The 12,321-nt window shown below is 40.7% G+C and overlaps 1 long non-coding RNA gene across 2 annotated transcripts in view; it reads right to left on the reverse strand.

Moving 5' to 3' along the window:
- Positions 1-2,233: 2,233 nt before the first annotated feature.
- The window catches only part of LOC108351227 (uncharacterized), a 40,011-nt gene continuing 29,923 nt past the window's right edge, over positions 2,234-12,321 (reverse strand). For both annotated transcript variants that reach the window (XR_015623007.1, XR_015623008.1), the window contains one exon: positions 2,234-2,351. This is a non-coding gene — a long non-coding RNA (uncharacterized LOC108351227). The remainder of the gene's footprint in view (positions 2,352-12,321) is intronic.

Below are 12,321 nucleotides of genomic sequence, written 5' to 3' on the forward strand. Positions count from 1 at the left end.
CTTGGATTTAGTTACATACAACATTTATATTGTTTATTTCATTCTGTAACATAGCAAAGACCTATTTTAAGCATATTTACCCATATTTTGAAAACTTACTGACTTATGACAAGATCATAAACTAATAGCAGCAATAGGGTTTTTAAATATATTGTTGGTTTGTTTTCTTTTTTCTTTCCATAATTTATTTTTATTCTCATTACATCCCAACCACAGTCCCCTCCCTCCTTTCCTCCCAGTCCCGAAGTTAAAAGTCCCATTCACCATTACCCCTTTACCTTTTCCTCAGAGAAGGGTAAGCCCCCTCTCCCTTGTGTATCACCCCATTCTGGGACATCTAGTCCCAGCAAAAGTACGCACCTCCTTTCCCACTGAGATCCAGCAAAACAGTCCAGGTAGGAGAAGAAGATCCAAGGGCAGGCAACAGAGTCAGAAACAGCCACAGCTCTAATTTTAGGGAATCCACATGAAGACCAAGCTGCACATCTACTACAAATGTGTGTGTGGGTGAGGGGAATAGGTCAAGCCCATGAATGCTCTTTAGTTGGTGGTCCACCATGTGGTAGAGAGCCAAACCCTGACACTATTAATGATCCTCTGCTATACTTGCCTAGATTCTCATTGAATAGCATCTAAACCTATGGCAGAGACATCTCTGCGTTTCTGTAACCCACTTACATACAATCTGCACTAATATATTTGGTAAAGTGAATGACTTATGTCTTCCCCCCATTAGTATAAAGATGTATTCAACCATTTCCATTTGTCAGTGAGCCATCAATTTAGATTTTTGGATATACCCTTACTGGCTTCATCAGAGAATTTATCAAAACCTTATGCATCTTAGAATTTGTTTTTCTTCTGTCATGCCTTGTGGATACCTCATCTCTCCTGGTTATTTCAACCTTTCTTCTTTTAAGTTTGAAATTCACTGTTTCTGCAGTCATAAAGTTGTGGATAATAAGAGTCACTTTTTCTCCAGCTCAACAGGGTGGAGGCAGCTGAGAGAAGGCTTTGGACATGCAGCAGCCTCATAGGGAATCAGCATAGATCAGTTCTTGGTTGAAAGTAACCTTAGTGTCTCAGCTGGGGAGACATACACGTGTTTTATGAGCCAGTGTCTTGATGCCATTCATGTCTCCACAGATGTACAGAATAAATTTGAGGCAGAATTGGGAGGAACAACCCTTAGGGTAGGCCTGAGTTAACCACTCTCATGGGTAAAAAGGAAATCTAATAAAAAATTAAATCCTACCCGCATTCATGGAAGATTGTAATGTCCAGGAGAGAGGATACTAATGGACGAAACATAATTTCAAAGAAGAAATTTGCCATTTGTGATTTCTAGTTTGTTTTACTTTTGATAGTTTACATAATTCAATTTATGAGCACTTGGAAAAATAGAGAAAGGAGATATGTTACAATAGAAATAATACCCAATAGAACTTGAGATGACAAATAAGTAATCTAATTAGATGACAGCTACTCATAAAAAAAACATATGTAAAATCCAGTCTATAGATCAAGCTCCAGGATCATCAAGGCTATATAAAGTGATGTTGTCTGCAGAGGCAGAAGGAACACCCATTCAGATCCTACCCCACATGTGGCTCATACTTATACAGCCACCCAATTAGATAAGATGGATGAAGCAAAAAAGTGCAGGCTGACAGGAACCGGATATAGATCTCTCCTGAGAGACACAGCCAGAATACAGCAAATACATAGACAAATGCCAGCAGCAAACCACTGAACTGAGAATGGGACCCCCGTTGATGGAATCAGAGAAAGAACTGGAAGAGCTCGAAGGGGCTCGAGACCCCTTATGAACAACAATGCCAAGCAACTAGAGCGTCCAGGGACTAAGCCACTACCCAAAGACTGTACATGGACTGACCCTGGGTTCCAACCTCATAGGTAACAATGAATAGCCTAGTAAGAGCACCAGTGGAAGGGGAAGCCCTGGGTCCTGCCAAGACTAAATCCCCAGTGGCCATGATTGTTGGGGGGAGGGTGGTAATGGGGGGAGGATGGGGAGGGGAACACCCATATAGAAGGGGAGGGGGAGAGGTTATGGGGATGTTGGCCTGGAAACTGGGAAAGGGAATAACAATCAAAATGTAAATAAGAAATACTCAAGTTAATAAAGATTAAAAAAAAGTGGTGTTGTCTGAAAAAAAATGAAGTTTTGAAAATTTCATAAATATTTTAAGAAATACTGAAGACTAGGAAATCAATTAAAATTAAATGGTGTATTCTGAAGGATTGAACTTTTCTTTATTCTTTCCTCCTGAGTCCTCTGATCTTACTCTTATCCATTGTTGGTTTCTTCTTATCTTCTCTGGGAATCCCTGAAAGGAACAAAATGTCACACTAAAGAAAAGATTGGTATAGCCTCTTCTAAGGTAAATTGTACTGGGAGGAGAAATCTGGTAAAATTCATAATCCCTGGAGAGAATCAGAGTGCCTGGACTTCTAGTAATTAATGAGAATTAATGAGAATTAATTACTATGTGCAGCAGCATGTATTTCCTTTCTAAGCTTCTCTTCAAAAAGGGAGGAAGTTCACCCAAGCCTGCACTGTCAACTGTAGCAACTGATCTTTCTTTTTTTCATTTTTTATTGGACATTTTCTTTCTCTACATTTCAAATATTATACCCCTTAATGATTTCCCTTCCAGAAACCCCCCTATCCCATCCCCTCAACCCCTTTCTCCATGAGAGTACTCCCCCTGCCACCCACTTTCTCCCTCCTGCCTTCCCACCCTGGCATTTCCCCAACACTGGAGAAAAGAGCCTTCAAAGGACCAAGGACCTCTCCTTCCATTGATGAGCAACAAGGCTATTCTCTGCTACATATGCTGCTGGAGCCACAGGTCCCTGCACTTGTACTCTTTAGTTGGTGGTTTAGTCCCTGGGAGCTCTAGGGCATCTGGTTTGTTGATACTGTTATTTCTTACTATGGGTTGCAAACCCCATCAGCACCTTCAGTTCTTTCTCTATCTCCTCCATTGGAGTCCCTGTGCTCAGTGTGATGGTTAACTGCAAACATCTTAATCTGTAACAGCAAGGCTCTGGTAGAGCCTTTCAGGAAACAGCTATATCAGGCTCCTGTCAGCGTGTACCTCTTGGCATCCCCAATACTGACTGGGTTTGGTGACTGCATGTAGGGTGAATCACCATGTGTGCTAGTCTCTGGATAGCCTTTCCTTCATTATTTGCTACACACTTTGTTTCCTTACTTCCTCCCATGAGTATTTTGTTCCCTCTTGTAAGAAGTACTGAAGCATCCACACTTTGATCTTCATTCTTCTTGAGCTTCATATGGTCTGTAAATTGTATCTTAGATATTCTGAGCTTTTGGGATAATATAGATTTATCAGTGAGTGCATATGATATGTGTTATTTGTGATTGGATTACATGACTCAGGATGATATTTTCTAGTTCTCTTCACTTACCTAAGAATTTCATAAAGTCATTGTTTTTAATACCTGAGTAGTATTCAAATGTTTAAATGTACCACATATTCTGTAAGCATTCCTCTGTTGAAGGATATCTGGTTACAGCTTCTGGTTATTATAAATAAGATTGTTATGAAAATATTGGAACATGTGTCTTTATTATATGTTGGAGCATCTCCGGGTATATGCCTGGGACTGGTATAGCTCGGTCCTCAGGTAGTATTATATCCAATTTTCTGAGGAACTGAAAAAATAATTTCCAGAGTAGTTGCAGCAGCTTTCAATCCTATCAACAATGGAGAATTGTTTGTCTTTCTCCACATCCTCGCCAGTATCTGTTGTCACCTCAGTTTTTATTTTTAGACATTCTGACTCTTGTGTGGTGGAATCTCTGAATTATTTTGATTTGCATTTTTCGGATTACTAAGGATGTGGAACATTTCATTAGGTGCTTCTCAGATCTTTGATATTTCTCAGTTAAGAACTTTTTGCTTAGTTCTGTACCCTATTTTTGATAGGGTTCTTTGATTCTCTTGAGTCTGATCCTCTTGAGTTCTTTATACATATTAGATATTATCCCTCCATCAGATTTAGGATTCCTAAAGATATTTTCCCAAACTATTGTTTGCCATTTTGTCCTATTGACAGTATCCTTTGCGTTACAGAAGCTTTGCAATTTTATGAAGTCCCATTTGTCGATATATATATATGATTGGATATTTTCTATTCACATTTCAAATGTTATTCCCTTTCCCAGTTCCAATCCATATGCCCCCTATCCCATCCCCCTTAGTGCTCTTCTAGAAGGTGTTCTTCTAGAAGGGTATTCCCCTTCCCCAAACACCCCCTTCCCACGTTCCCGCTCTGACATTTCCCTACACTGGAGGGTCCACCCTTGGCAGGATCAAGGGCTTCTTTTACCATTGGTCCCCAACAAGGCCATCCTCTGCTACATATGCAGCTGGAGCCATGGGTCTGTCCATGTATAGTCTTTGGTTAGTGCTTTAGTCCCTGGGAGCTCTGGTTGGTTGGCATTGTTATTTTTATGGGATTGCAAGCCCCATCAGCTCCTAAATCCTTTCTCTAACTCCTCCAAATGGGACCCCATCCTCAGCTCAATGGTTTATGCTAGCATTCACCTCTGTATTTGTCACACAAATCAGATCTGTGTGACAGAGGATCTCAGGAGACTGCTATATCAGGCTCCTGTCAGCATGCACTTTTGGCTTCATCATATTACCTGGGTTTGGTGGCTGTGTATATATGGGCTGGATACCAGGACATCTTGGATCTTTCCAGCTTTTGACTATTATAAATAGAGTTGCCTTGAACATACTGAAGCATTTGTCCTTGTTAATTTGGAGCATCTTTTGGGTATATGCCCAGGAATGGTATAGCTGGGTCCTCCAGTAGTACAATGTCCAATTTTCTAAGGACCCTCCAGACTGATTTCCAGAGTGTACCAGCTTGCAATCCCACTAACTAAGGAGGAGTGTTCCTCTTTCTCCACATCCTTCCCAGCATCTGTCGTCTCCTGAATTTTTGACCATGGCCATTCTGACTGGTGTGAGGTGAAACCTCAGGGTTGTTTTGATTTGCATTTCCCTGATAACTAAGGATGATAAACATTTCTTTAGGTACTTCTCAGCCATTTGATATTCCTTAGGTGAGAATTCTTCCTTTAGCTCTGTACCCCATTTTTATTAGGATTATTTGCATCTTGGAGTCTAACTTCTTGAGTTCTTCATATATATTGGATATTAGCCCCCTATGGGATATAGGATAAAGATCTTTTCCCAATCTGTTGGTTTCCATTTTGTCCTAATGACAGTGTCTTTTGCCTTACAAAACCTTTGAAGTTTTATGATTTGTCGATTCTTGATATTAGAGCATAAGCCATTAATGTTTTGTCCAGGAAAATTTCCACAGTGCCCATGTGTTCAAGGCTCTTCTCTACCTTTTCTTCTATTATTTTGAGTGTATCTGATTTTCTGTGGAGGTCCTTGATCCACTTGGACTTAAGCTTTGTACAGGACAAGAATGGGTTGATTTGCATTCTTCTACATGCTGACCTCCAGTTGAACCAGCACCATTTTTTAAAAATGCTATCTTTTTTCCACTGGATGCTTCTAGCACCTTTGTCAAAGATCAAATGAACATAGGTATGTGGGTTCATTTCTGGGTCTTTAATTATATTCCATTGAGTTATCTGCCTGTCTCTGTACCAATACCTTACAGAAGGAAGTGAGGTGGGAACAAAGTTTTAGAAGGAAATGGAGAAGCAAAAAGGACTAGAGAGACAACATGGAGGCAGACTTAAATGATCCTTTTCATGCATCTCTACATAGATACAGGTTGTTATGTATATTTCTTAGGGGATAGATTTCTACAGATCAATTTATCTTATCTAGGTGGACAGTTTATAGCTTTTTCAATTGGTTGTGAGTTTGTTATGTGGATGCATTGTGGATTGAAAATTTAACATATAAATCTGATTGTTGGGTTGCAGTTTATTGAGTCTTAATTTTACTGGGTAGCTGGAACCAAAGAGTTTCTGGCTAGTAGAGAGCCACTGGGAGGGATACTAACCAGAGATAAATTATGGTTAGTTCCATATGGCCCCGCGGGTGCTAGAACCAACACTTGGGACCAGTTTGGCAAGGTGCCACACTGGAATGGCTCATGGATCACCTGTGTCTGAGAGTCCTTGGGAGCAGCTTGGAGACGCTGAGATAAAGATACCTCACAGTGCCACATGGCCATAAGGGTACTGGCACTAGCTCTGGATAAGAACTTCTGAATTCTTTAATATTTACTGCAACATTATGGGACTGTTTAGATGGTTCATCTGATCCTGATTTAACTTCGGTACCTGGTATCTGTCTAGAAAATTGTCCATTGCCTCCACACTTTCCAGTTTTGTTGAGTTTAGGCTTTTGTAGTAGGATCTAATGATTCTTTTAATTTCCTCAGATATTGTTGTTATGTCTTCCTTTTCATTTCTGATTTTGTTAATTTGGACACTCTCTCTGTGCCTTTCGGTTAGTCTGGCTAAGGTTTTTAATCTATCTTTTCTCAAAGAACCAGCTTCTAGTTTTGTTGATTCTGTGTATAGTTCTTTTTGCTTCTACTTGGTTGATTTCAGCTCTAAGTTTGATTATTTCCTGACATCTACTCCTCTTGGGTGTATTTGCTTCTTTTCATTCTAGAGCTTTCAGGTGTGCTGTCAAGCTGCTAGTGTACGCTCTTTCCAGTTTCTTTTTGGAGGCACTGAGAGCTCTGAGTTTTCCTCTTAGCACTGCTTTCATTGTGTGCAATAAGTTTGGCTATGTGTTGTACCTTCATTTTCTAAACTCTAAAAAGTCTTTTATTTCTTTATTTCTTTCTTGACCAAGTTATCATTGAGTAGAACATTGTTCAGCTTCTATGTGTGTGGGCTTTCTGGCTTGTTGTTGTTGTTGTTATTGAAGACCAGCCTTCCTTCATGGTGTTATGACAGGATGCAAGAGATTATTTCAATCCTTTTGTATTTGTTGAGGCCTGTTTTGCTACCAATTATGTGGTTAATTTTCGAAAAGGTACAATGAGGTAATGAGAAGAAGGTATTTTCTTTTGTTTCAGGAAATGTTCTACAGATATCTGTTAGATCACTTGGTTCATAACTTCTTTTAGTTTCACCCTGTCTCTGTTTAGTTTCTGTTTCTATGATCTGCCCATTGATGAGAGTGGGATTTTGAGGTCTCCTACTATTATTTGTTTGTTTTGAGCTTCAGTAACATTTCTTTTATGAATGTGGGTTCCCTTGCATTTGGAGCATAGATGTTCAGAATTTAGAGTCATCTTGGTAGATTTTTTTTGGATGAGTATGAAGTGTACTTCCTTAACTTTTTTGATAACTTTTGGTTGAAAATCAATTTTATTCAATATAAGAATGTCTACTCCAATTTGTTTGTTGGGACCATTTGCCATTTACTCTGAGGTATTGTCTGTATTTTTCATTGAGCTGTGTTTCCTGTATCCAGCAAAATCCTGGACCTTATGTATGTACCCAATGAGTTAGTCTATAATTTTTATTGGGGAATTGATGTCTAGAGATTTTAAGGAAAAGTGATTGTTGCTTCAAGTTATTTTATTGTTGTTGTTGTTGTTGTTGTTGTTGTTGTTGTTGTTAGAGGTGGAATTATGTGTGTTTAGCTATCTTCTTTTGGGCTTGTTGAAAGAAGGTTCATTTCGTGTTCTTTCTAGGGCGTAGCTCCCCTCCTTGTGTTAGAGTTTTCCTTCTATTATCCTTTGTAGGGCTAGATTTGTGTGAAGATATTGTGCAAATTTGATTTTGTCATGGAATATCTTGGTTTCTCTATGTCAATTGAGTGTTTTCCTGGGTATAGTAGCCTGGACTGGCATTTGTATTCTTTTAGGGTCTGTATAACATCTGCCCAGGATTTTCTGTTTTTCATAGTCTCTGGTGAAAAGTCTGGTGAAATTCTGATAGATCTGCCTTTATATGTGTTACGTGACCTTTTTCCTTTGCTGCTTTTAATATTCTTTTGGTTTCGTGCATTTGTGGTTTTGATTATTATGTGATGGAAGGAGTTTCTTTTCTGGTGTATTTGGAGTTCTTTAGGCTTCTTATATATTCATGGACATCTCTTTCTTTAGGTTAAGGAAGTTTTCTTCTATAATTTTGTCAAAGATATGTACTGGCCTGTTAAGTTGGGAATCTTCTGTCTTCTCTATACCTACTATCCTTAGGTTTGGCCTTCTCATTGTGTTCTGGATTTCCTGGATGTTTTGGGTAGGAGGGTTTTTTTTTTTTCATTTTGCATTTTCTTTGACTGTTGTGTCAATGTTTTCTATGGTATCTTCTCCAACTGAGATTCTCTCTCTTATCTCTTGTATTCTGTTGGTGATGCTTGCATTTATGACTCCTAATCTGTTTCCTAGGTTTTCTATATCCAGGCGTCTTAGTTAGGGCTTTATTGCTGTGAACAGACACCATGACCAATGTAAGTTTTTTAAAAGACAACATTTAATTGGGGCTGATTTACAGGTTCAGAGGTTTAGTTCATTATCATCAAGGTGGAAGCATGGCAGCATCCAAGCAGGCTTGGTGCAGGAGGAGCTGAGTGTTCTACATCTTCATCTGAAGGAAGCCAGGAACAGACTGAATATCCTCAGGCAGTTAGGAGGAGGGTATCCAAGCCTACCCCCATTGGACGCACCTCCTCCAATGAGGTCACATCTTCTAATAGTGTCACTCTGTGGGCGAAGCTTATGCAAACCATCACACCAGGGTTGTTCCCCTTTTTGATTTCTTTATTGTTTCTATTTCCATTTTCAGATCCTATATAGTTTTGTTCAGTTCCTTCACCTGTTTGGGTGTTTTCTAGCAATTCTTTAAGGGATGTTTGTGGTTTCTTTAAGGGCTTTTACCTGTTTACCTGTGTTGTCCTGTATTTCTTTAAGGTAGTTATTTATGTCCTTCCTAAAGTCCTCTATTATCATCATGAGATGTGATTTTTTTTAATCCAAATCTTGTTTTCCTGGTGTGATGGATTATCCATGATTTGCTGTAGTGGGAGTAGTTTCTGATGATGCCAAGTAGCCTTGGTTTCTGTTGCTTATGTTCTTGCACTTGCCTCTCTTCATCTGGTTATCTCTACTGGTACTAGCCCCTGCTGTCTCGGGCAGGAGCCTGTCTCTCCTGTCATCCTGGTTGTGTCAGAACTCCTCAGAGTCCAGTTGTCTTTGTGATCCTTTGATTCTGTAATGCAGTGATCCTGAGATCCTGGGTGTGTCAGAGCTCCTGTGACTCTAGCTGCCTCTGGGATCCTAAAATCCTGGTGTGACCAAGTTCCTGAGATCCTATTGTGTCAGAGCTCCTCTGAATCAAGCTTTCTTGGGGTGTTGCAGGAGTGAATGGGGAGCAAGCCCTGGGTCTGCACAAGGCAAAAGTGCAAGCTGTAAGGAACCCCTGCCTCGGACTGGTGGGGTTTGGGTTTCCCTGGTTCCTAATGGGGTCCCAGTTATGCTGCGTGTTGGAAAAGATGTTGTGACCTCAACTGTGATATTGAGTGTGTCAAAGATCCAGTGTTCCTGGTTGTTTCCAATCTCCTGGGAGTTGAGTTTGCTTTGTGATCCTGGGCATTTTATAATGCCTGGGAGTCGGTCTTCCTCTAGGTGTTTTGGGACTGGGTGTGGAACCAGCACCCAAGTCTGCTCAGGGCACTTGTTCAGACTGGATGGAACTCATGCCACTGACTGGGTGGAGGTTCCTGCCTCCCTGGTTTCCAGGGGTCCCAGTTACTCCAGGTGTTGGGACAGTTGTTGTGGCCTCCTCACCCAGAGGAGGATCCTGGGTGTGTTAGAGCACCTGGGAGTTGGGCTTCCTCTGGGTGTTGTGGGTCTGGGTGCAGAGCCAGCACCCAAGGTCCACTCAGGGCACCGATTTAATCTGAGAGGAAACACAGATGATCTTTTCTGCCTTCACCTAGTCTCTGCATTCAGATTATACTGGTGTCTGTGAGAAGCAGATGCTCCACCCTCTTTGCTTGTTAAGGGAAACTCTGAATGGATTTGTGTTGCACATTCTTTCCATTTCTTGCTATCCTGTGTCAACAGTTATTGTTGATTTCAAGTGATTTTTTTATGTCTCATTTTTGTCTCTTAATCTACTTCTTGGCCTTTCTTTAAGATTTAATGATTGTATTCGTACGCAAATAAAACAGGATCTTTTTGTCTTTTAGTCTGTTTGGGGGTTTGTTCTGATTCTGCCTTTTTTTTTATTATTATTAACTTGAGTATTTCTTATATACATTTCGAGTGTTATTCCCTTTCCCGGTTTCCGGGCAAACATCCCCCTTCCCCCTCCCCTTCCTTATGGGTGTTCCCCTCCCAACCCTCCCCCCATTGCCGCCCTCCCCCCATAGACTAGTTCACTGGGGCTTCAGTCTTAGCAGGACCCAGGGCTTCCCCTTCCACTGGTGCTCTTACTAGGATATTCATTGCTACCTATGAGGTCAGAGTCCAGGGTCAGGCCATGTATAGTCTTTAGGTAGTGGCTTAGTCCCTGGAAGCTCTGGTTGCTTGGCATTGTTGTACTTTTGGGGTATCGAGCCCCTTCAAGCTCTTCCAGTTTTTTCTCTGATTCCTTCAATAGGGGACCTATTCTCAGTTCAGTGGTTTGCTGCTGGCATTCGCCTCTGTATTTGCTGTATTCTGGCTGTGTCTCTCAGGAGAGATCTACATCCGGCTCCTATCGGTCTGCACTTCCTTGCTTCATCCATCTTGTCTAATTGGGTGGCTGTATATGTATGGGCCACATGTGGGGCAGGCTCTGAATGGGTGTTCCTTCAGTCTCTGTTTTAATCTTTGCCTCTCCCTTCCCTGCCAAGGGTATTCTTTTTCCTCATTTAAAGAAGGAGTGAAGCATTCACATTTTGATCATCCGTCTTGAGTTTCGTTTGTTCTAGGGATCTAGGGTAATTCAAGCATTTGGGCTAATAGCCACTTATCAATGAGTGCATACCATGTATGTCTTTCTGTGATTGGGTTAGCTCACTCAGGATGATATTTTCCAGTTCCAACCATTTGCCTATGAATTTCATAAACTCGTTGTTTTTGATAGCTGAGTAATATTCCATTGTGTAGATGTACCACATTTTCTGTATCCATTCCTCTGTTGAAGGGCATCTGGGTTCTTTCCATTTTCTGGCTATTATAAATAAGGCTGCAATGAACATAGTGGAGCACGTGTCTCTTTTATATGTTGAGGCATCTTTTGGGTATATGCCCAAGAGAGGTATAGCTGGATCCTCAGGCAGTTCAATGTCCAATTTTCTGAGGAACCTCCAGACTGATTTCCAGAATGGTTTTACCAGTCTGCAATCCCACCAACAATGGAGGAGTGTTCCTCTTTCTCCACATCCTTGCCAGCATCTGCTGTCACCTGAGTTTTTGATCTTAGCCATTCTCACTGGTGTGAGGTGAAATCTCAGGGTTGTTTTGATTTGCATTTCCCTTATGACTAAAGATGTTGAACATTTCTTTAGGTGTTTCTCAGCCATTCGGCATTCCTCAGCTGTGAATTCTTTGTTTAGCTCTGAACCCCATTTTTTAATAGGGTTATTTGTTTCCCTGCGGTCTAACTTCTTGAGTTCTTTGTATATTTTGGATATAAGGCCTCTATCTGTTGTAGGATTGGTAAAGATCTTTTCCCAATCTGTTGGTTGCCATTTTGTCCTAACCACAGTGTCCTTTGCCTTACAGAAGCTTTGCAGTTTTATGAGATCCCATTTGTCGATTCTTGATCTTAGAGCATAAGCCATTGGTGTTTTGTTCAGGAAATTTTTTCCAGTGCCCATGTGTTCCAGATGCTTCCCTAGTTTTTCTTCTATTAGTTTGAGTGTGTCTGGTTTGATGTGGAGGTCCTTGATCCACTTGGACTTAAGCTTTGTACAGGGTGATAAGCATGGATCGATCTGCATTCTTCTACATGTTGCCCTCCAGTTGAACCAGCACCATTTTCTGAAAATGCTATCTTTTTTCCATTGGATGGTTTTGGCACCTTTGTCAAAAATCAAGTGACCATAGGTGTGTGGGTTCATTTCTGGGTCTTCAATTCTATTCCATTGGTCTATCTGTCTGTCTCTGTACCAATACCATGCAGTTTTTATCACTATTGCTCTGTAATACTGCTTGAGTTCAGGGATAGTGATTCCCCCTGAAGTCCTTTTATTGTTGAGGATAGCTTTAGCTATCCTGGGTTTTTTGTTATTCCAGATGAATTTGCAAATTGTTCTGTCTAACTCTTTGAAGAATTGGATTGGTATTTTGATGGGGATTGCATTGAATCTGTAG

This window comes from Rattus norvegicus, chromosome 6 (assembly GCF_021556685.1).
Source record: "Rattus norvegicus strain SHRSP/BbbUtx chromosome 6, alternate assembly SHRSP_T2T, whole genome shotgun sequence".
Taxonomy (NCBI): Eukaryota; Metazoa; Chordata; class Mammalia; order Rodentia; family Muridae; genus Rattus; species Rattus norvegicus.